Consider the following 25,377-nt stretch of genomic DNA (forward strand, 5'->3'; position numbering starts at 1 on the left):
CTAAGTGCTTGGGAAGTACAAATCTGCAACATATAGAGACGGTCCCGACCCAACAATGTGCTCTAGCCAAGAAGAGAAGCAAATCTTTGCCAACCCTTTTACCCAGCTAGCCAGGTACTATGGACTGGTGAGAAGTCTGAAGAAAACTGAAGCAATGCATCAGTTTGTACCAGGGAATCCTAACTATGACCAAAGATCATCACTGCCAACATGGAGCTAAAAACCAAAACAGATTTCTGTAATCTAGACAGCGTAGGGTAAAATCATGTTAAAGTTTGAAATCCGTTGTTCCTGTTACTTTTATCTGTCCACCAACTAGATTGTGAGCTCCATGTGACAGAGATTGGATTAGTTTTGTTGTGATTGTAGCTACTCCATAGACTAAGGCGGAGTGCTCGATGTGTAGCAAGCACTTAATAAGTGCCATAACTAACTACCTCCATCCTGGCTATGATTTAAAACGACTATGCATTGTTCTAACTTCTATGACATTCCCTTCCCCGTGTGCCTTCCCAACTCTTGGGTGCTACAGTATTTCTTTACTCCAGGCTCATCATGAGGATGACACCCATCCTGCTGGACACTTGTTTCCATTCCGTTCAGCCTTCTGAAGGAAATCAATCAATAGTATTTATTGAGTGCTTACTGTGGGCAGAGCACAGTACACTTGGGAAAATACAATACAACAGACTCGGTAGATGATCCCTGCCCAAAGGAGTTAAGAGTCAACAGGGAGAGTGAAACATCACTTTGTAGTCTTCTCTAGGAGTCTTAGTTGTGAGAGTGGCACTGACTCTCTTTTACCTCCTTAGCCTTCCCTTTCCCAACACCACAGAGAATTACCATTCTCTTGCAGAATGAAGAGAAGAAATGATGACTCTTCAAGGCCTTACTTCCCTAGGGGACCATCTGTCTTGCTGGGTTACATGCCCACCTGGGATATTGCACTTGTCCCACTCTGTGAAATGAGTTTCAGGAGTTGCTACTTGCCTGATAATTAAGCCAGGACATACTGATTTGAATAAATACCAACACCTGTTAAATATGTATACCTTAAGACGGGGCCCAAATGTAAGAGTTAAAAAAATGATGGGGAGCAGGGGATGACACAAAAGCTAAGGCTTCTGGGACAACTCTGATGGAGATGTTAATGTCAGAGATAAGGAAGTTGGGAGAACAGGATTTAGAAAGAAAGAGGAGACATTCAGTTTGGTACATGTTAGGTTTGGTGTGCTGACTGCACAACCAAGTAGAGTTGTCCTGAAAGCAAGAGAAATGAGGAACAGCATAGTTTGGTGGAAGGAGAAAAGGCCTGGGGGGCAGAGGACTTGGGTTCTAATTCTGACTCTGCCACTGGCTGTCTGTGCTATTGTGGACAACTCACCTAACTTCTCTGTGCCTTGGTACCTCCTCTGCAAAATGGGGATTAAATCTTTCTCCCTCCAACTTAGACTGTGAGGTCCATGTGGGACAGAGACTCTGTTCATCTACGCCAGCACTTAGAACAGTGCTTGATACATGGTGAGTACCTAACATACACCATAAAAAAGTGGTTTTATAGTGTGGATGAGAGGTTTAGGCTGGAGAGGTAGATTTGAAGGTCATGTAGTAGTAGTAAGTACTTGTATTAGTAGTAATAATAATAATGTTGGTATTTAAGCACTTACTATGTGCCACGCACTGTTCTAAGCACTGGGGGGGATGCAAGGTAATCAAGCTTGTTCCATGTGGGGCTCACAGTCTTAATCCCCATTTTACAGATGAGGGAACTGAGGCATAGAGAAGTTAAGTGAGTTGCCCAAAGTTACACAGCTGACAAGCAGTGGAGCTGGGACTAGAACCCATGACCTCCAACTCCCAAATGCTGGCTCTTGCTACACTGAGCCACGCTGCTTCAATTAGTAGTAGTACTACTGTTATTGATTAAACAGTTATTGTGTACAAAGCACTGTAATAAGTGATGGAAGAGAATATGGGGTAAGAATTAGTCAAGGTCTCTGTTCTCTCAAGGGACTCACAATCTAAGAATAAGGAGGGAAGGGGGCTAGTGATGGGCATATAAGGCTAAAATAAAACAGTAAGAACATTAAGTCAGTGTAAAAGTCAAAGATAGGACTAAGTAGAGAAGAAGCAGTGTGGCTAAGTGGATAGCAAATGGGTCTGGGAGTCTGAAGGATTTGGGTTCTAATTCCAGTTCCATGGCTTGTGCTGTCTGACCTTGGGCAAGTCACTTCACTTCTCTGTGCCTCAGTTACTTCATCTGTAAAATGGAGATTGAGACTATTAGCCCTATGTGGGACAGGTATTGTGTCCAACGTGGTTAGCTTGAAACCCCAGTGTTTAGAACATCATTAGAACATCAAAGAGCATCATTATTATTACTCTAATTCCAGCTCTGCCACATGTCGGCTGTGTGACCTTGGGCAAGTGATTTTGCCTTTCTGTGCCTCAATTTCCTCATCTATACAATGGGGATTAAGACTATGAACCCCACAAGGGACATGAACTGTGTCCATCCTTATTAGCTTGCATCTACCTGAGAACTTAATACAGTACCTTGCATATAGGAAGCACTTAAATACCATTTAAAAATAAATAAGTAAATCCAAGCTAAAATAAATGTGATGGGGTTCTGTGGATAGCACAGCAGAGTTTGGGGTGTTCTTCCCTTGGTCAGCAGCCTTAGCCATAGTGAACATCTCCTGAGGCCTTCTCAGGGTTCTCCATTCTGTGGCAGTGGCCTGCTGATAATAATGCTGCTGCTAATGATGATTATGATTCATTTATTCAATCATATTTATTGAGGGCTTACTGTGTGCAGAGCACTGTACCAAGTGCTTGGAAAGTTCAATTCAGCAATAATCCCTGCCCACAACAGGCTCACAGTCTAGAAGTGGAGAGACAGACATCAAAACAAGTAAGCAGGCATCAATAGCATCGGTATGAATGAATAGAATTATAGATATACATGAACATCAAAACAAACAGGAATTAATATAAATGAATAGATTATAGATATGAACATATACACAAGTGCTATGGGGAGGAGCTGGGGGTAGAGCAAAGGGAGTGAGTCAGGGTGATGAAGGGGCAGGGGGAGATAAAGAAAAGGGGGGCTTCCTGGAAGAGGTGAGCCTTCAGTAGGGCTTTGAAGGGGGGAAGTGTGACTGCGGATTTGAGGAGGGAGGGCATTCCAGGTCAGAGGTAGGAAGAACCAGGCATGGTTACATGGTTAGTGGCAGAGGAGCAGAGTGTGCGGGCTGGCCTGTAGAAGGAGAGAAGGGAGGTGAGGTGGAAGGGAGCAAGGTGATGGAAAGCCTTGAAGCTAATAGTGAGGAGTTTTTGCTTGATATGGAGGTTGATGGACAACCACTGGAGATTTTTGAGGAGGGGGGTTGACATGCCCAGAACGTTTCTGTCGAAAGATAATCCTGGCAGCAGAGTGAAGTATAGACTGAAATGGGGAGAAACAGGAGGTTGGTAGATCAGAAAGGATGCTAATGCCGTAATCAAGTAGGAATAGGATGAGTGATTATATTAATGATGATACGATGTTGCTACCGCCGCTGTTGATCTGATGCTGCTGTATCTTCTTTCCTTCCCGCAGAGATGGAACAAGACAGGTTGGGGAGAAAATAGCAGGATAAGCTGAGGAGGGGCTTAAGGAGTCATCTGTGCAGAGGTGATAGCTGAAGTCATTTGTTGATGAGCATTCTTAGGAAGTAGGTGTAAAGCTAGAAGAGAAGCAGCATGGCTTAGTGGATAGAGCACGGGCCTGGAAGTCAGAAGGACCTGGGTTCTGATCCAGGCTCCACCACTCTCTGTTCTGTGACCTTGGGCAAGTCACTTCATTATTCTGGGCCTCAGCTCATCTGTAAAATGGGGACTAGGGCTATGTGCTCTACGTGAGACAGGGACTATGTCCAACTTGATTAGCTTCAATCTCCCCCAGGGCTTAGTACATTGCCTGGTACATGGTAAGTCTTAACAAACACCATTAAAAAAAAGAGTAGGGGACTGAGAACAGACAGTTTTGGAGCTGAGAGGTGGAAGGAAGTACAGTAAATGGGACTGAGAAAGAACCATCAGAGAGACAGAAGAAAAGCAGATGAATGCCGTGTCAGCAAAGCCAAGGCTTTTTAGTGTACCAAAGAGTGGTCTACAGAGGCAGCTGAGTGGTTTAATGGGATTAAGACAGGAAGAGTCCATTGGATTTTGGGATAGACTACCTTAGGGTGTGCAGTCTCAATGGGCTGGAAGGTTTGAAAACTTAATCATAGTACGTAAAGAAAAGAGTTGGTGGAAAGGGAGTAGAAGCAGCTGTCTAGGCAGACCTTTCCAGGAGTTCGGTTCAGAATGGGTGCAGGGAGATTGGGTGGGAGCTGGAGGATACAGTGGAATTGAGAGAAAGGAGAATAGGGCATGCATGGAGGCTCCATGAGAGAGGGAGAGGATGAAGGGAGCAAGGAGGGAGGGGAAGAGAGCGGTCCAGAGCTGAGGTAAAGGGGCAGCTAGGGAAATGGGGACTAAGCCCCTCTTGCTGCTTGTTAGACCCTATTAAAATCACACCTCCTCCAAGAGGGAAGCAGCAGGACCTAGTGAAAAGAATACAAGCCTGGGAGTCAGCGGACCTGAGTTCTAATCCTGAATCTCCCATTTGTCTGCTGTGTGATCTTGGACAAGTCATTTGACTTCTGGGGACTCAGTTCCTTCATTTGCAAATAAACATTATGGATATACATGTAAGTGCTGTGGGGTTGAGTGAGGGGTGAATAAAGTTTGCAAATCCAACTGCAAGGCCAACCTAGAAGAGAGAGGGAGAAGAGGAATGAGGAAGGCCTCTTGGACATGTGCTTCAATAAGGTTTTGAAGGTTGGGAGAGTTATCGTCTGTCAGATATGAGGGAGGACATTCCAGGTCAGAAGCAGGATGTGGGTGAGAGGTCGGTGCTGAGATAGATGAAATTGAGGTACAGTGAGTAGGTGTATGAGATTAAGAGAAGTGTGCAGACTGGGTCATAATAGGAGGGAAGCAAGGTTATCTAGTGTTTTAAAGCTGATGATAAGGAGTTTCTGATTGGGAAGTGGATGGACAACTATTGGAGGTTCTTGATAAGTGGGGAAACGTGGACTGAACAGTTTTGTAGAAAAATGATCTTGGCAGCAGAGCAAAGTGTCAGCTGGAGTGGGGAGAGACTTGAGGCAGGGAGGAGGCAAATGCAGTAGTCAGGAAGAATAGGATAAATGCTTGGATTAGCATGGTAGCAGTTTGAAGTGGAAAGGGTGGATTTTAGCAGTGTTGTGAAGGTTGAACTGACAGGGGCAGAGTGAACAGGTATTGAATCCCAATTTTACAGAAGTTGACTTGCTGAAGATCACCCAGCAGAGAAGTGGCAGAGCTGGGATTAGAACTCAGGTCCTATGACTCCCAGGCATGTGCTCTTTCCAAAAGGTTATGTTGCTTCTGTACTGTGTTCTGACCAGTCTCCCAAGTGCTTAGGAGAGTGCCATATAATTAATATACCTATTACCTGTTCACAATTTAGCAGGTGATACACATACTGATAGAGGAAGTAATAAAGTACAAAGATTGGTATATATGTGCTATTAGGGTTGGGGAGATGGGAGAACTTAGGCAGAGAGAAAGTATTGAATTGGAAGATGGGGGAAAGATGATGGGAGTATGAGAAAGTAGTAGGAGAAGGTCTCCTGGAAATGGTTTGGTTTCAGAAGGACTGTGAAGATGGGGATAATTAATGTCAGTAAACTCTCAAGCCTCTACTGAAGATTGCAGATGGCCAGCTGCTTCACAGTCATCCCATTTCAAAGACAGAATATTGCAAATGTGGTAACAATTGCTGAACAATTGTTCAGTGACATTCCCAAATAATGGTTGTGAAACTAAGTGCTTATTGTATGCCAATCATTGTGCTAAGAGCTGGAGTAGATACACTATAATGAGATCAGACACAAATCGTGTCTCTCATGGGGACTTTTTATGATATTTGTAAAGCACTATGGGTCAAGCACTTGTCTTTATGCTGTCGAGTCATCTCCGACTCATAGCGATGCCATGGACACCTCTATCCCAGCATGCCCCACCTCCATCTGCAACCATTCTGGTAGTGTATCCATAGAGTTTTCTTGGTAAAAATATGGAAGTGGTTTACCGTTGTCTCCTTCCGCACAGTAAACTTGAGTTTCCACCCTCGACTCTCTCCCATGCTGCTGCTGCCCAGCATAGGTGGGTTTTGACTTGTAGCAGATTGCCTTCCACTCACTAGCCACTGTCCAGGCTAGGAATGGAATGGGTAGGCCTCTGCTTGACTCTCCCTCCCATAGTCCAGACTGGTAGAGTTCTGGAAACTCCCCAGGTGTGATCCAGAGAAGGGGTCAAGCACTTAAGAATAATAATAATGAGCACTTATAATAATAATAACATTTTTAAGCACTTACTATGTGCCAAACACTGTAATAATCACTAATGTAGATACAAGATAATCAGGTCCCACAATCTAATAGGAGGGAGAACAGGTATCTAATCCCCATTTTGCAGTTGAGAAAACTGAGACACAGAGAATTTAAGTGACTTGCCCAAGGTCACCCAGCAGTCATGTGCAGAGCCAGGATTAGAACCCAGGTTCTCTGACTACCATACCTGTGCTTTTTCCATTGGCCACATCACTTCCCACACTTAATATTGATGGTATTTCTTAAACGATTACTTTGTGGCAGGCACTTTATATTGATGGTATTTCTTAAATGCTTACTTTATTGCAGGCACTGTACTAAGCACTGGGGTGGATACAAACAAATCGAGTTGGACACAGCACCTGTCCCATGCGGAGTTCGCAGTCCCAATCCCATGGCTCTGTGGAAAGACCACGGGCTTTGGAGTCAGGGGTCATGGGTTTGAATCCTGGCTATGCCACTTGTCAACTATGTGACTTTGGGCAAGTCACTTAACTTCTCTGTGCCTCAGTTCCCTCATCTGTAAAATGGGGATTAAGACTGTGAGCCCCCGTGGGACAACCAATCTCCTTGTAACCTCCCCAGCGCTTAAAACAGTGCTTTGCACATAGTAAGCACTTAATAAATGCCATCATTATTATTATTAATCCCCATATAACAGATGATGTCACTGAGGCACAGAAAATTTAAGGTCACATAGCAGAGAAAGGGAGGAGCTGGGATTAAAATCCATGACTTTCTGACTCCCAGCCCCATGCTCTATCCACTATGTCATGCTACATCTCAAATTTGGAGAGCACTTCCTCCCAGAGAGGTAGATTCTTTATGAAGTTCATTGATTCTGTAAAAAATGGAAGGGTAGATTGCAGGCTGACCTTCAAGGAAGTCACTACTGTGGTTAAAGTCATGAAGGATGGGCAAGCTCCGAAAATGAATCTAGAAGTAAAGAATGGGTTTACTACAGAGATATCCAATGGTGTTTTCCTTCATTTATGGAGTCCTGATGAAATGCCACAGGATTTCAAATCATTTTTATAATTATCATCTTTCAAAACACAGGCGAGAGAGCTGATTATAGAATGATGCACTAATTAATGTAGATGTGAAAACAAAAACCCAAATAGAGTATACAGGGCAGTTTAACCTTTCAAAAATTTACCAGGGAATGACTACAATAAGGTACCGAGCTTCATGTGAAGAATAATGTTGCAAAGGCTGTAAACCTTTTGAAGGAAGGAATTGTTTTGAACTCTCCCAATCACTTAAGACAGTGTTCTGCATGCCGTAAATGCTCAGTGAATACCATTGATTGATTAATTGTGCCACCTATATGGTTTGGATATCAGGACTTAGTACGAAAGGGCCTTGGCATTTCTTTATCAGTACCACCTGCAAGCTAAACTAAAGGTCCCATCAGAAGGAAAATATCACTGTTACTCAGACACATAGTTTCTGCCTGGGTGACTATGGCCAACCACCTAAGCCATGCAGGCTGCACTGCCAGGCAGATCCCAGGAGCCCAGCTGATGGACTAAATGTGGAGGCCAAGCAGAATGATGTCAGTTTCCAGTTCCCTTGGGATACAGGCACGAAGCCTCTGCAGCGGTAGTTGCGGGGGGAGTGGAAGGGAATTCCAAAGTCTGAAATATGAGCAGGTGACTTCTGCCTTGGCGGGAGGGGGAATAGAGGGGACATCAGATCCTCCGAGGTCTGGAATGTGAGCGGGTGACTTCTGTGGTGGCGGGAGATGGGGGAGGCAGTTCCAGTTCCTTTGAGGCCTAGGATATGAGCGAATGGCATCCACTGCTGGAGGAATAAGGGGAGGGAGGGAGAGACTCCAGCTTCCCCTGGTTTGGGATGTGGATGGAGGAGAAAGGAAGTATGTTCATCTCTAGGAAATCTTGGGCTGCCGCTGTCACAGGACTAGCAACCTCTGCCCTCTGTCCTCACAGATCGGAACTCTGGTTTCAGCATCCCTTCATCCTTTCCCGCCCCTCTCCCCGCCCCATGTGTTCTGGAGTCGACCAGGTGGCCCAACCCTCCCAGGGGCCTCCTTTCCCTCTTTCTCCCCAATGCTCAGCCATGCAGTGATGAGGATGCAGTTTCAGCTCCCCTGTGCTCTGGATTCCAGTGGGGGTCTGGTCCCAGTACACCCAGCATTCAAGTCAGGTGGCAGAGAAATCAGAATGGTGGGCCTGGTGTGCCTCATTAGGAAGGGTGGACTCTTATTGCAGTGACCGTGGCCTGGCTCCAGGGATAGATTGCCAATGCAGCCACCAGTGACAAGTCACAGATGATTCATGCTGGCAGGACTCTCTGAGTGAACAGATCAAGAGTGGCTAACTGTTTCGGCCAGGGAAGGGAATATATAAATTGTCATAGCAGTGAAAGCCCAGATTTGGAGGCATGACCTGGAACTGTGTCCAACCTTGTTTGCTTTTTTTTAAAAATGGTATTTGTTAAGCACTCACTATATGCCAATGATAATGATGGTGCTTGATAAGCGCTTGCTATGTGCCAAGCACTGTTCTAAGCACTGGGGTAGATACAAAGTAATCAGGTTGTCCCACGTGGGGCTCACAGTCTTAATCCCCATTTTCCAGATGAGATAACTGAGGCACACAAGAAGTTAATAATGATGGTATTTGTTAAGTGCTTACTATGTGCCAAGCACTATTCTAAGCGGTTGCCCAAAGTCACACAGCTGATAAGTGGCAGAGCTGGGATTAGAACCCACGACCTCTGACTCCCAAATCCATGCTCTTGCTACTAAGCCACTTGGCTTGTGCTCTATCCACTAGATCACACTGCTTCTTTGCTTGTATCCATCCCAGTGCTTAGTACAGTGCTTGGCACATAGTAAGCGCTTAACAATTGCCACAATCATCATCATCACTTGGACCTACAGAGATGTACTGCATCCTCATGGAAGGGAGAGGGAATAAAGGCTCCAGAACAGGAATGGGCCTCTCAGAGTGTTTTCCATGTTACACCCATCCGGGGAGTCTTGACAACCACCAGCTGGGTTGTCCAACTTGTATCCACCCCAGTGCTTAGTACAGTGCCTGGCACATAGTAAGTGCTTAACAAATATTACAATCATTATTACTATTATTAGCCAGCTCATCAGTTTTCTAGGTAGGGCATGTGACCAGGAGGAACAGTAGCATGGAATCCTAACCAATGTTGTTTGATGACCTGGAACTGAGGACCTCTGAGGAGGAAGGGCAATTTTAAGACTCGGTAAAGCAGTCTCAAACAATATAGCGTATCATTGCAGGTGGAGAGGCATCAGAGGCTGACAGCCAGGGAAGTGTTACTCTCCTAGAGCAGGGGCTTTGAGGATATTAAAATTCCACGTGGCAGATTTGACAATAGGAAAGCCAGGAGGCAAATGAGCCAATGCTGCAAAGAAAAATAAATGCACATGCAGAGTAGAATGGATTCAAACGTACCCTACAATCTATGAAAATAGCCCATCACTTATTCAGTGATAGGGAAGCTGACCCTCATTTTCTCTCTCCCTTTTGTTTGTACTTTAATTTTATTTTATTTTTAAAAATTGTATTATTCTTATACACATCTTTAAAGACCATGAACATTGAAAACAGACTCCAAGGAATAAGCTGAATTTTCAATTTTCTCCTCTGAATGCAGGTATTCAGTATTAGGTAAGGAAGCAGGTATTCCAGTAGGGCAGGAAAACACAGACATTTCAAGTGAATTTATCATCATCATCAATCGTATTTATTGAGCACTTACTATGTGCAGAGCACTGTACTAAGCGCTTGGGAAGTACAAATTGGCAACATATAGAGACAGTCCCTACCCAACAGTGGGCTCACAGTCTAAAAGGGGGAGACAGAGAACAAAACCAAACATACTAGCAAAATAAAATAAAAAGAATAGATATGTACAAGTAAAATAAATAAATAAATAGAGTAATAAATATGTACAAACATATATACAGGTGCTGTGGGGAAGGGAAGGAGGTAAGATGGGGGGGGGGATGGAGAGGGGGACGAGGGGGAGAGGAAGGAAGGGGCTCAGTCTGGGAAGGCCTGCTGGAGGAGGTGAGCTCTCAGCAGGGCCTTGAAGGGAGGAAGAGAGCTAGCTTGGCGGATGGGCAGAGGGAGCGCATTCCAGGCCAGGGGGATGATGTGGGCCGGGGGTCGATGGCAGGACAGGCGAGAATGAGGTACGGTGAGGAGATTAATCAATCAATCAGTCAATCGTATTTATTGAGCGCTTACTATGTGCAGAGCACTGTACTAAGCGCTTGGGAAGTACAAATTGGCAACACATAGAGACAGTCCCTACCCAACAGTGGGCTCACAGTCTAAAAGGGGGAGACAGAGAACAGAACCAAACATACCAACAAAATAAAATAAATAGGATAGAAATGTACAAGTAAAATAAATAAATAAATAGAGTAATAAATATGTACAACCATATATACATATATACAGGTGCTGTGGGGAAGGGAAGGAGGTAAGATGGGGGGGATGGAGAGGGGGACGAGGGGGACGAGGGGGAGAGGAAGGAAGGGGCTCAGTCTGGGAAGGCCTCCTGGAGGAGGTGAGCTCTCAGTAGGGCCTTGAAGGGAGGAAGAGAGCTAGCTTGGCGGAGGGGCAGAGGGAGGGCATTCCAGGCCCGGGGGATGACGTGGGCCGGGGGTCGACGGCGGGACAGGCGAGAATGAGGTACAGTGAGGAGATTAGCGGTGGAGGAGCGGAGGTTGCGGGCTGGGCAGTAGAAGGAGAGAAGGGAGGTGAGGTAGGAGGGGGCGAGGTGATGGACAGCCTTGAAGCCCAGAGTGAGGAGTTTCTGCCTGATGCGCAGATTGATTGGTAGCCACTGGAGATTTTTGAGGAGGGGAGTAATATGCCCAGAGCGTTTCTGGACAAAGATAATCCGGGCAGCAGCATGAAGTATGGATTGAAGTGGAGAGAGACACGAGGATGGGAGATCAGAGAGAAGGCTGATGCAGTAGTCCAGACGGGATAGGATGAGAGCTTGAATGAGCAGGGTAGCGGTATGGATGGAGAGGAAATGGCGGATCTTGGCAATGTTGCGGAGCTGAGAGGTTTTGGTCACTGCTTGGATGTGAGGGGTGAATGAGAGAGCGGAGTCGAGGATGACACCAAGGTTGCGGGCTTGTGAGACGGGAAGGATGATAGTGCCGTCAACAGAGATGGGAAAGTTAGGGAGAGGGCAAGGTTTGGGAGGGAAGACAAGGAGTTCAGTCTTCGACATGTTGAGCTTTAGGTGGCGGGCAGACATCCAGATGGAGATGTCCTGAAGGCAGGAGGAGATGCGAGCCTGGAGAGAGGGGGAGAGAGCAGGGGTAGAGATGTAGATCTGGGTGTCATCAGCATAGAGATGATAGTTGAAGCCGTGGGAGCGAATGAGGTCACCAAGGGAGTGGGTGTAGATTGAGAACAGAAGGGGACCAAGCACTGAACCTTGGGGAACCCCCACAGTAAGAGGATGGGAAGGGGAGGAGGAGCCTGCAAAAGAGACTGAGAAAGAACGACCGGAGATATGAGGAGAACCAGGAGAGGACGGAGTCTGTGAAGCCAAGGTCAGATAGCGGGTTGAGGAGAAGGGGGTGGTCCACAGTGTCAAAGGCAGCTGAGAGGTCGAGGAGGATTAAGACAGAGTACAAGCCGTTCGATTTGGCAAGCAGGAGGTCATTGGTGACCTTTGAGAGGGCAGTTTCCGTGGAATGTAGGGGACGGAAGCCAGACTGGAGGGGGTCGAGGGGAGAGTTGGTGTTGAGGAATTCTAGGCAGCGCGTGTAGACAACTCATTCAAGGAGTTTGGAAAGGAATGGTAGGAGGGATATGGGACGATAACTAGAAGGTGAGGTGGGGTCGAGAGGGTTTTTTTAGGATGGGAGAGACATGGGCATGTTTGAAGGCCGAGTGGAAGGAACCAGTGGAGAGTGAGAGGTTGAAGATGGAAGTTAAGGAGGGGAGAAGGGATGGAGCGAGAGATTTCATGAGATGAGAGGGAATGGGGTCAGAAGCACAGGTGGCTGGAGTAGCACTTGAGAGGAGGGAGGAGAGTTCCTCTGAGGATACTGCTGGGAAGGATGGGAGAGTAGCAGAGAGTGTTGAGAGCTGGGGGGTTGGAGAAGGGGTGAAGAGACCTTGGGGAGGTCAGACCTGATGAAGTAGGAGGCCAGATTGCTGGGGGTGAGGGAAGAAAGGAGGGGGAGGAACCGGGGGCCTGAGAAGGGAGTTGAATGTACGGAAGAGCTGGTGGGATAATTTATCCTTTTATTTGAAAATAATTCAAAACTTCTGCCGTTAGGACTAAAATTTCCTTAGTACAAATTCTGCAGAGTGAATCAATAATTTGTATTTGGGTTTTGCCTCAAGGCTGATGCCTCATTTATTAGAATGCCCTGAAATTTCAGCTTTATGGTGTGATTGCAGCCCAGGTCCTTTTCCACAGAGAAGTGAGGCCTCTCTGAACTCCAATGTCTGGCTTTCTTTCCACTGCCACGACAGCTTCGACTTGGCAGCAAAACTCCAAAGCCCTGTCTGCTGGCCTGCATCCCTGAGCCTACAGGAAGTCTCAGATTTTGCTACTCAGAAAAGAATTCCTTACTACAGATGATTTCCAGGAATTACAGTATAGAAACTCTTTTGTTCCCCATCCTTAAGTCAAACCCAATGACATAAAAATCAATAAATTTCTGACACATTCTACCTTGTGGCAGAAATTATTATTTTCTTCCCCTTTGGACATCATAAATTGGGATTATCAACTTTTGCCTTGGTAACTCTTTCAAGTGACTGGCCATTTCAGAATAAAGATTGCCAGAAACTACTTGCCTGCCTTCCTCTTCCTGCTTAGAAGGTTTTATTTTTTCTCTCTCTCTCCCTCTCCCTCTTCCTCTCCCTCTCCCCCCTTTCGATAACATTTCAACAAATAGAACTTCAAATTTTTCACTGTTTCATTTTCTCACTTCTCTCTCTTTCTCCATCATCATTATCGATATTTATTTAGCAGATACCTTATTCAGAGAAGTGGATTAAGGATTTAGGGACTTAGGGTTATTTAAGGTGAAAGAGAGGGTCCCTGCCCTAGAAAAGCGCTCTCATTATCTTTCTGTCTCAATTTGTTTCTCTTTTCCTGTTTCTCTAGAAAAGCTAGAAAAGATCCCTTTCTTTCATTCTCTCTTTCCCTGTCTCATTATGTCTCTCCTTGCCTTTCTCTAGAAAAGCTAGAAAAGATCTCTTTCATTCTCTTTCTCTGACATGATCTGTCTCTCCTTGCCTGTTTCTCCCTATTACTTTTTCTTTTTGAGCTTTTTTCTCTTTCTCTTCACTCCCCTTTCTTTATGTTCCCCATACACATATATCTTCATATTAATGCTCTGAGGAATTTTCCAGGCTGAGAGCAGCTTGGAGAAAATTCAGAATGTGCTTAATATTGCTTTTTCTCTTATGCTTAAGTATAGGGGATAGCAGCTGGTGTTCCTTTCTGTAGTTTCCCAGGAGGTCAATCAGCCAGTCAATCCATCAACAAACCAATCAATCAAAGGAATTTATTGAATATCTACTTACTGATTGCTAAGCAAAGCGCTAAGTACTTGGGAGGGCACATCCAAAACAAGAAACCTGTAACCTGTCTTCTTGGAAGCTTGCAGCTTAATGCTTTGACACCAATTTTGAGTTTCCTTTTTCCAGTCTCAAGCATAGCTTCCACAGAATTGGGCCTAGCCCACAACCCTGATTTAATCCTCTAGCCTGTAAGCTCACTGTGGGAAGGGAATGAGACTGTTTATTGTCATATTGTACTCTCCCAAGTGCTTAGTGCAGTGCTCTGCACACAGTAAGTGTTCATTAAATACAATTGAATGAATACTCCCTCAATAATGAGGAGATCTTATTAGGCAATACATTGATTATGAAGCCCTCTCCTGCAAACCTTGTTAGGGAAGATGTCTCCAGAACAATGAGCACCTGGGACCTCTATCTCTTTGCTGCAGGAAGCTTGTTCAACTCGGCACTGTCAAGTTAAACTGTATATCTGGATAGTGTACAGGGAACGTGTACCATTCTCATTCAATTCAATCATATTTATTGAGTGTTTACTGTGTGCAGAGCACTGTACTGAGCACTTGGATGACTCCTGCACAACTACTGTTCATTTTGTATTGGACGTTTTTGCACCGTCAGTGTTGAGAACCACCATCCCGGCCACATTGTTAGAGAAGCAGTATGGCCTAGTGGCCTCATCTCCTCATGAGTACAGAGAGAGACAGCCGGCCTTCGTACAGGTTTTCGCTTGTGGCTTTGGGACAGAATATGTCCAAAGAGCTTCCTCAGCAACAGTGCTGCAGTACTTTATGTTATTTACCATGATTCTTGCTGCCACTGGTAAAACCACTGCCATTTTTTAAGCTAACAAATCCACTGGCTAAAGAACTGACTGTAATAGCTGCCTGTTCCATTGTCAACTCCTGGTCCACGTCCTACCTCTGGCCTGGAATGCCCTCCCTCCACACATCTGCCAAACTAGCTCTCTTCCTCCCTTCAAAGCCCTACTGAGAACTCACCTCCTCCAGGAGGCCTTCCCAGATTGAGCCCCCCATTTTTCCTCTCCTCCTCCCCTCCCCATCACCCCCCTTCCTTCCTCTGCCTTACCCTCTTCCCCTCCCCACAGCACTTGTTTATATTTGTACATATTTATTACTCTATTTTATTTGTACATATTTGCTACTCTATTTTATTAATGATGTACATATAGCTATAATTCTATTTATTCTGATGGTATTGACACCTGTCTATCTGTTTTGTTGTCTGTCTCCCTCTTCTAGACTGTAAACCCGTTGCTGGGTAGGGACCGTCTCTATATGTACTTTCCAAGTGCTTAGTACAGTGCTCTGTACACAGTAAGTGCTCGATAAATATGATTGAATGAATGAAAGAAAATGAGGAAAAATTCTACCCTTTGAGCACTCATTTTGTGGCGGGGACATGGCCCGTTCCATAAAGTAGATATGATCTCCAGGCCTCTGTCACCCTTTTTCGATTAGAAGAAATCTTTCTTCCAAGCTATCCTCCACTCCAATTTACCTCACCATCTTAATTCATACTCTTCCTGGGGAGGAGAAAAGTGGATGGACAGTTTTATGAGCTTCTGATGGTTGACAAGCCCCCAGAAGTTTAATCATTCAGTGTTCTTAGGGCAGTAATGGTAGAAAGATTCCAGGATGTATTCCCCAGAAGACAACTCAGTCTCTCAGGTTCCAGAATCCTATCAATGGAAGAAGTATTCAATTGGTAGCTTGTCCAGAGTTGTCATTCTGGTTGAGTCCATGTTGGGGATTTACCACTACATTACCTCAGTTTTCTGCTTAATGATCAGGAAACTGAACCCCTACCTGCAACTGGTGTCATCCAGGAGTATGAAGACAAAATAGAAACCAAAGTCTACTATCTCAGCAAGACCCAGAGAAATGATAAACAAATCAGGACATCCTCTGGGATGTGTGGTATCATTGTACCATAAAACTGGACCATTAAGAGCACTAAGATGGCCTAGCCAAGACATAAACTAAGACACAGATGTGCAGTGGGTTAGCATTCAGTCTTGGATCCTCTGTGGATAGGTTCGTCGTATCTGGAAGGTTGATCTGTGTGATCTACTTGTCACAGGATGTCTTTTGTCAAGATAGAATCAAAAGCAGAGCCTGGTGTGAATTAAGGACCCCAGTAATGAATTACTGCTTTGTGCATGTGGAAAATAGGAACGACAGGATATCTGTGCAGAATCGCAGCACAACTTGATGCACTGTGGCTGAACTTCATTATGAGGAAGCAACAGCGGCAGAAATCTCAGGCCCTATTTGAACTCAGAGTGGAAAGGATTTCATTCAGTTGTGGTATTTTTTTAAAGCATTTATTATGTGCCAAGCAATGTGCTATGCCCTGCACTCCAAAATAGATGATCAGCTCAGACTCACTGATCCAAATGAAGCTCACAAACTGAGGTTGAGAGGTTGAGAGACTTAGTTGGAGAAGCAGTGTGGCTCGGTGGAAAGAGCACAGGCTTTGGAGTCAGAGGTCATGGGTTCAAATCCCAACTCTGCCAACTGTCAGCTGCGTGACTTTGGGCAAGTCACTTAACTTCTCTGTGCCTCAGTTACCTTATCTGTAAAATGGGGATTAAAACTGTGAGCCCCTCGTGGGACAACCTGATCACCTTGCAACCTCCCCAGCACTGAGAACAGTGCTCTGCACATAGCAAGTGCTTAACAAATACCATCATTATTATTATTAGTGACATCCCTGTGTTTCATTTCCCAACAAATGAATTGTGGTTATGGCGAGGACTTGGGAGAGTCCTTTAAAATCCATGGTACTTATTGAGCACTTATAGAGTGTAGAGCATTCATTCATTCAATCACATTTATTAAGCGCTTACTGTGTGCAGAGCACTGTACTAAGCACTTGGAAAGTACAATGCAGCAACAAATAGAGACAATCCCTACCCAGCGGGCTCACAGTCTAGAAGGGGGAAGACAGACAACAAGACAAAACAAAGCAAGGGGACAGGCATCAATAGCAACAATGTAAATAAATAGAATTATAGTTATATGCACTCATTAATAATATAAATAGAATAATAAACAGAGCTAAGTGCTCTTGGGAGAATACAATACAACACAGTTGGCAGGCACGTTCCCCATCCATAAATCCAGGTCCCTTGCTTATTTCCTTCCCCTCTGAATTTGAGATCTACCCCTTCCTTGAATTGCAATAGAAACAAAACATGTGCATTTTACCATAGACTGTCTTCTCTCACCCAAAGAAAAGCATCAGCTGGAACCAAGTGCAAGAATGATGGTTAACTTTGGAAATGAGAGAAGACATCTTGCTGCTGCCATGGTAAATAATATATGAAGTTGTTTAATTTATTATTTTTATTTTATTTTTTGTTTTATTTCTGATTCCTTCATTTCTTAATGGAAACCACTGAAGAGTGGATCTGACCCCATAAGAGAATGTGTAAACACTTCTCCTGTTTACCTATTAGTTTCCACTGATGGCCTTGAAGAAGAGATTTGTTTGTGGTGATTGATTTTTGGTTAAAGACTAATTGCACTCATTCTATTGTTTGCATTTTGCCTTAGGTGGAAATCCATGTGATCCTGGGATTGAACCACTTCAGATGTGCACTGGAATTCTTATTGCTTTGGTTATCACCTACAAATGGAGACTTGGGAGAATGGTAAATATTTCTTCAAATGGCCACTGTCATTTTGTGAGGTAGCAGGGATTTTATTTGTAAAGCTTCTTCCTAGCCACATGCAAAACTGGAACATTCATTTTCAGGAAAGGTGTACCTTTGAGGTTGATGTTTTGAAACTATTTTTGTTTTAATAAAGAAATAATGGCTAATATCTAATAGCAAGTGATCTGGGTGATCTCTGAGGTCCTGCGCTACCATTTTTTCCATAGCCTATGGGATTATGGATGGAACAATAATAGTAGTAATAATAATAATGAAAATAATGATTTTAGTTGTTGTTAAATACTTTGTCAAACATGGTGATACATGTTGGGTCAGAGACACTTATATCACAATCCTTGTCCCATACAACTATGTGCATACATTTGATTAAAGCCTAGACTATAAGCTCATTGTGGGCAGGGAACGTATCTGTTTATTGTTTTATTGTACTCTCCCAAGCACTTAGTACAGTGGTCTGCACAAAGTGCTTCATAAATACGATTGACTGAGTCATATGAATGAAAGTCTGCTGAAAAATGAAAACTCAGAATGCTGAAGCGTATGTGCACTTCTTCTTTAAAACTCTTTCCTTTTACCTTTGCTCTGATGAAAAATGAAAACCCAGATTGCTGAAGTGAATGTGAACTTCTTTAAAACTCTTTTCTTTTACATTTGCTCTTTTAAATTGTGAGTGCTGAGAAAATGGAAAGGAATTTCAACTAGAAAAGAACCTAGGAGACTCTCTTGGAGAATGCAGAGGGCATAATTGAGGCAAGGATGGACAGTAGGGGAGGGTCTGCCCAAGTATGAGGGCTGTGGGTTTGGCGTGTTTATAATACAAAAAATGGGCCCTGAGCTGGGCTAGCTCAAGACTGGAGGAATAATATTTTTTAACATGCTCAATCTGGTTTATCTCAGGAAGTGGCTTCATCCCATAATTTGGCTGTAGTTTTCAATTACTTGTTCAGAGTTCAAACTCTAAAAGGTTTGGAAGAAGAATGTCTAAATAATGAGCTTCAAATCCCTATAAAAATGTCCCTAGTCCAAGATGTTTGATCCTTAGTGGTAGAAAAATGGATTTCATCCTTTCCTTAGGTCTTCTGTCTTTTGGATTAAAAACCCTCAAAAGAAGGTATTCAATTATAGACAGAAAGTTTATTCACATCATTTCAACCCCCTGAGGCCATTCAGGAGTAGCTGGAGGCATGCTACTCCTCCATAGGAGTAGCTGCACACCCATCTGAGATGGCTCAGATCAAAGGGCATAGAAACGCAGTATGGTCTAGTGGGCCTGGGACTCAGGGGACCTGGGTTCTAAATCCAGTTCTGAAACTTGTTTGATGTGTGATCTTGGGCAAGTCACTTGAAACAGCAAAGCCTAGTGTAGAGAGCATAGGCTTGGGAGTCAGAAAAACCAGGGTTCTAGTCCCAGCTCTGCCAACTGTCTGCTGTGTAACCTTGGGCAAGTCATTTTACTTTTCCGTACCTTAGTTACCTCATCTGTAAAATGGGGATTAAGACTGAAAGCCTCATTGTGCCCAACATGATTGGCTTGTATCTACCCCAGTGGCTAGAACAGTGCCTGGCATATAGTAAGTGCTGAACAAATACCATAAAAAAGTAATTTAGCTTCTCTTTGGCTTTGTTTACTTTTCTGTAAAATGGGAATCAAATTTCAGTTCTCTCTCCCACTTGGATTGTGAGCCCCATGCTAGACAGGAGCTGTGACCCAGCTAATCATCTTATATCTCCCCTTGGTGTTTAGTACAGTGCTTGGCTCATAAGAAATGCAAAACAAACACTACAGTTGTTATTATTGAGAAGCAGCATGGCCTCGTGGAATGACTATGGGCCTGGGAGTCAGAGGACTTGGGTTCTAATCCTGGCTCTGCCACTTGTCTGCTATGTGATTTTGGGCGAGTCATTTACTTCTCTATGGCTCACTTACCTCATCTGGAAAACGGGGAATGAGACCGTGAATCCCATGTGGGACAAGGACTGTTTCCAAAACCTCATTATCTTGTATCTACCCCGGCACTTAGTTCAGAGTCTGGTGCTACCACTCCCGGTGAGGTGTAGCATAGAGAACACAAAGACCACAGCTTGCTACAAGTCAGACAGCTTTAATCCCACTTCCTCCCCGGGGGTTTAGCACACAGCCACCGGTCCAGGCAAAGAGGGGTCCGTGGACTGAGCTGTCTACCTGCTAAGCGGACTACGTACTGAGTGCAGGGCTGCTTACTGGGGTGGGGTTTCAAAACATCCTCTCATTTACATCAGGCTGATAAAGGCAGCCTCTCTTGGGCCTCCCCAAGATGCTCCCACAGGAGTGAACCCTCATTAGTCCCCATGCTGCCCATCAGATTCCAGGGCTTTTCACTGGTGGTTGAAGCACAAAGTTGGCATCCCTTGTTCTCCAATGGTCTCCGTTCATCACTCTTAGGCCCTTCTTCAATGGTTCGTTGATCTCCGCCTCGTGGCCTGATCCACCATCTTAGAACTACGTGGCTTGGGTGGGGGAGGAGGGGACACTCCCCCAAAATATAAAAGCACTGGGGAAACACGTGGAATTAGGGGCTATCCCAAGCTGTGACAGGGTGGAAATTTGAGGTGTCCTGCAACGGAAGCCACTGCCACATGCCCTGTGACCCCTTTGGTGTTGGGGTGAGTGTTTGGTAGATGCTGCAGGTGAAAGGGGATGGCGGGGGGAAGGGAGAGAGTCAGCAGGTCAGAACCCCCTCTCTGACCTGCAGGGCCATCTTGGACCGCATGGCCAACAAGATGGCTTGAATCTCCCTCCCCACGCCTCTGCGGAGTTCAACCTAGACCCCAGTTTGGAGCCAGGAAAGGGAAGAAACAATGAGGAAACCCCGCCTTTTGACAGGGTTTCATGTCAGAAGCAGCCTGGGGATGTATTAGGGACTATGCAGGGTCGTGTGTTTTAGCAAAAACCACAGTTAGTATTGCAATTGTTATTATTATTATTATTATCATTATTATTAGTACTACAAATAATAATACCCTTCAAAAGTTGACAATCATGCAAGAGCTCCTATCCTTGGTCAATTTTTCCCTGATAAATGGCCTATTTTAAAGTTTTCCTTTCAAAATAGATAAAACAGAAGACAATTCAAACAGGGGATCACAAAAGCAGATGAATATCTGCAGAGTCTAGAATTCACAGTCAACATTGGAAAGCAGGAAGTGGGAATCACTTTAAAAAGAGACATCAATTCAGAACCCCGGTTTTTCTGCCCAGCTATTGGTTCTCCTCTGCTCTCCTCCACTCACATATGGATGCTTCATAATGAACAAACAAGACTCCCGGTTTCCAGGACTCAACCATCATTTCCACTTGGGTTTTCACTCCTGTCCCAATCCTGCTCCTTCCCTGTCCCCTGCACCTCTGGTTCTTTTAACATCTGTTACTGGCTCTCAAAACCTGCAAACTGTTTTTTGAATGGCAAATAGGATTTCCTCAGGTGAACAGGCACACTATCCTGTAGGACTTTTTTCCACATTGCCCCAAACCTGGGCTGTTACCCCTAACATCCATATTCTACTCCTGCATCCATTTAATAGCCCCAAACATTGCACATATGGCTGATCCTGAAACTTCACTTGAAATCACAAACTGAATTCTTGTGCTCCAGATCCCAAAGCCAGTGGTCAACATCAACAACACTCTTTTAATTCATTCATTCAATCATATTTATTGAGCACTTACTGTGTGCAGAGCACTGTACTAAGTGCTTGAGAGAGCACAATATAACAATAAACAGATACACTCCCTGCCCACAACAAGCTTGTAGCCTAGAGGGGAGAAAGGCATTAATATAAAAAAATACAATATAATGATAATAATAATGGTATTTGTTAAGCACTTACTATGTGCCAAGCACTGTTCTAGTGCTGGGGTAGATACAGGGTTATCAGGTTGTCCCACATGGGGCTCACAGTTTTAATCCCCATTTTACAGATGTGGGAACTGAGGCACAGAGAAGTTAAGTGATCTGCCCAAGGTCACACAGCCAATAAGTGGCAGAGCCGGGATTAGAACTCACCACCTCTGACTCCCAAGCCTGGGCTCTTTCCACTGAGCCACGCTGCTTCTTATATCACCGCCAACACCCCCCACCCCCACCCCTTACCACACATACATTCATGCCCATTATAATTGTTTTCCTAGGCAGGATGAAGCTGAGTGGGGATGAGGAAAACATCACTTGGCTTAATCCCTACTCTTTAGCCTGGTCTCATCTGTGGAAAAACAAAGAGGGTTCAGGCTGATGTCCAGAGAAGTCTTGGCTCAACCCTACCTCCATTGAGTCAGGCCTCCTTGGGCAGGTGATGTTGGAAGGGAGGAGATATGGACCCTAGCATGTATAGCAGCTGCATCAGGATGGGGCAGTCAAAAAGTCTAAGACTGCATGTCTTTATGGCTGTCAATCGTACCATTGGAACTTCCATCCCTATCCGTGTCTACAGACATGCATAACCACACACACACACACACCACGCTTCCAACTTTTCTTCTTCTTCCTTCAGCTTCTTGGAAGTCAAGACCAGTGGAATTGAGTCTGACCAACCAAAGAACTGGATCAGACCACCATCCATTTAGGATTTGGCATGATTTGGGTTGGGTTGAGAGCTCCACAAAGTTTAGCTCTTCTGGGAGAATAAGAAGCAGAAGCTGGAATTCCTTGGATGGATGTGAGTGTGGACTGGGATTATGAGGAGGGGAGGAAAGCAAGAACTGGAAGTTTTTGAGGGGAAAATCAAAGTCAGAACCCTTCCAATTTGGAAGTCTACCAAGTGTACTCTGCACACAGTAATTGCTCAGTAAGTACCATTGATTGAATGATTGATATTTGGAAAAGTCTGGCTCATTGCTCCCTATGACAAATGACTGGCTTTGGAGGCAGTTTGAGACTAGAACATGTAGATATTTGGAGAGAACTGTGGAGGCTAAAATAACTCTAAGATGACACTGGGGAAAGCAGTTGTGGGGTGAGCGGGACAGTAAATAGACAAGAGCAGTCAAAAGCAGAGTTGTGGTCCTGAGGCAAGAGTTTTAAGAGTCTCAGTCAGGTGCAAATGAGGCCTGCAAAAGTGTGGACACTTTGGGTGCTTGGGAGGGAACCTGAGTGTGGGAATATCTCTGGTGATTTGGAAAGGCAGGAGAGGGGTTGTGGCTGATGATGGGAAGGTTTATCTACAAAACTGAAGACAGGTTAGGAGGGCTCAGTGGGTAGAGGCACTTTCAGGGGGTTCCCAGAAGGTTGGAAAACTGGAGTCCTTTAGGGGTGGTATCAGGAATATCTGGGTGTCCACGAAAAGGACTTGGAAGTGCAGGGAAGTGCCATTTTGGGAGGGGAGTGAGTTCTAATGATTTTCACCTCAGTCATTGATGTAAGATTCTGATTTAGCTTTTAGATTAATCTGAAACTAACCTACAGCCCAGAGACAGGAAGTCATCCATTTGCACCTGGACGTTTCTCGCAAAGGATAACTCATTAACTGGAGGAGCAAATCACGACCTGAATTCATTCATTCATTCAATCATATTTATTGAGCGCTTACTGTGTGCAGAGCACTGTACTAAGCGCGTATGTATCAACAGGAACAAAGCCAACCTTGGGGGGAAAGTAAGGAAAAGGGAAGGTGGCTAACTAGTTGGCAAAGGACAGCCAGTTTAATTTAGTTGGAGCCAAGTGTTGAAGTGTTTAGTACTATACAACGAAGTGCTCCATAAATACCACTGATAGATTGATTGATGGGATGCAGGAGACTTTTTCCATTCTTTGGTCCAAGGGGTTTGAATCAGAAATGAGGCTCTCTCAGTCAATCCATCAATGATATTTATTGAGCATTTGTGCAGAGCATTGTACTAAGCTCCTTGGACAAACAGTGCAATAGAACTAGTATTCATGATATTTGTCCTCAAAGGACTTACAGTGTAGTGAAGGGGGTTGCATTCCCTCCTCAGAGTTGGCCAGGGAGGTTTTTACTTTTTAAAAGTATTTGTTAAATGTTTTCTATGTGCCAGGCACTGTACTAAGCACTTAACAAATACCATTGTTTTAGTAGAAAACCATTGTTCACTGATTCATTCAATTGTACTTATTGAACGCTTAATGTGTGCTGAGCACTGTACTAAGGACTTGGGAGAGTAAAATATAACAATGAGCAGACACATTCCTTTGCCAACAACAAGCTTACAGTCTGGAGGATGGGCTTACAGTCTAGAGGGTAGTTACGATTTAGGTTGGATACAGTCCCTATCCGATATAGCGCTTACAATCTTCTTCCCCATTCCATTCCATAGACCCCCTGCCCACGTCCTTCCCCTGGCCTGGAATGCCCTCCCTCCCCGCATCTGCCAAGCTAGATCTTTTCCTCCCTTCAAGGCCCTACTGAGAGCTCACCTCCTCCAGGAGGCCTTCCCAGACTTAGCCCCCTCCTTCCTCTCCCCCTCCTCCCCCTCACCATGTCCCCCACCTTACCTCCTTCCCTTCCCCACAGCACCTGTATAAATGTATATGTTTGTACATATTTATTACTCAATTTATTTATTTATTTATTTTATTTGTACATATTCTATTTATTTTATTTTGTTAATATGTTTTGTTTTGTTCTCTGTCTCCCCCTTCTAGACTGTGAGCCCACTGTTGGGTAGGGACCGTCTCTATATGTTGCCAACCTGTACTTCCCAAGTGCTTAGTACAGTGCTCTGCACACAGGAAGCGCTCAATAAATATGATTGAATGAATGAAATGAATGAATGCTTAAGTCCCATTTATAGATTAGCTAAAGCTAAATTACCTCACTTGCTGATGTATTGTTAAGCGTTAACTAAAAAGTAGTGACTATCAATAACCAGAGTCTGGGCAGAACAGAATGAGCCCGAGGCTTGCATTGGTCAAGCAAAAACTCCTCACTATTGGCTTCAAAGCTCTCCATCACCTTGCCCATTCTTACCTACCTCCCTTCTCTCCTTCCCAGCCAGCACACTCCATTCCTCTGGCACTAACCTTCTCACTGTGACTCTTTCTCCCCTGTCCCTCCGTCTACTCCTGACCCACTGCCTACCTCTGGCCTGGAATGCCCTCCTTCCTCAAATCTGCCAAACTGGCACAATTCCCCCCTCCAAAGCCCTACTGAAAGGTCACCTCCTCCAGGAGGCCTTTCCAGACTAAACCCCCTTTTCTCTACTCCTCCTCCCCTCCCCATCACCCTGACTTTCTCCTTTTGCTCTAGCCCCCTCCCCGCCCCACAGCACTTGTGTATATATGTACATATTTATAATTGTAATTCTATTTATTTTTATTAATGATTTGTATATAGCTATAAAAAATTTAATTTATAATAATGCTATTGATGCCTTTTTACTTGTTTTGATTTCTGTCTCCCCCCGTTCTAGACTTTGAGCCCATTGTGGGCAGGGATTGTCTCTGTTGCTGAATTGTACTTCTCAAGTGCTTAGTGCAGTGCTCTGCACAAAGTAAGCATTCAATAAATACAATTGAATGAATTGCTCTGAAACAAGCTACTTGTAAGACAGCAGAGAGGAGAATGAAAACCTTCTCCAAGCTCCTAACAACCAGCTCTCGGGAATCAGAACTGACTAGTGGGGAGCAAATCTGGAAGT

At 44.6% G+C, this 25,377-nt stretch overlaps 1 non-coding gene across 1 annotated transcript; it reads right to left on the reverse strand.

The window, feature by feature from the left end:
- Positions 1-6,253: 6,253 nt before the first annotated feature.
- Positions 6,254-6,391, reverse strand: LOC119924727. Its single transcript, XR_005449423.1, has one exon. It is a non-coding gene; the product is annotated as a small nucleolar RNA SNORA7 (small nucleolar RNA).
- Between the last annotated feature and the right edge of the window lie 18,986 nt (positions 6,392-25,377).

The sequence above is a fragment of the Tachyglossus aculeatus genome, chromosome 2, assembly GCF_015852505.1.
Source record: "Tachyglossus aculeatus isolate mTacAcu1 chromosome 2, mTacAcu1.pri, whole genome shotgun sequence".
NCBI lineage: Eukaryota > Metazoa > Chordata > Mammalia > Monotremata > Tachyglossidae > Tachyglossus > Tachyglossus aculeatus.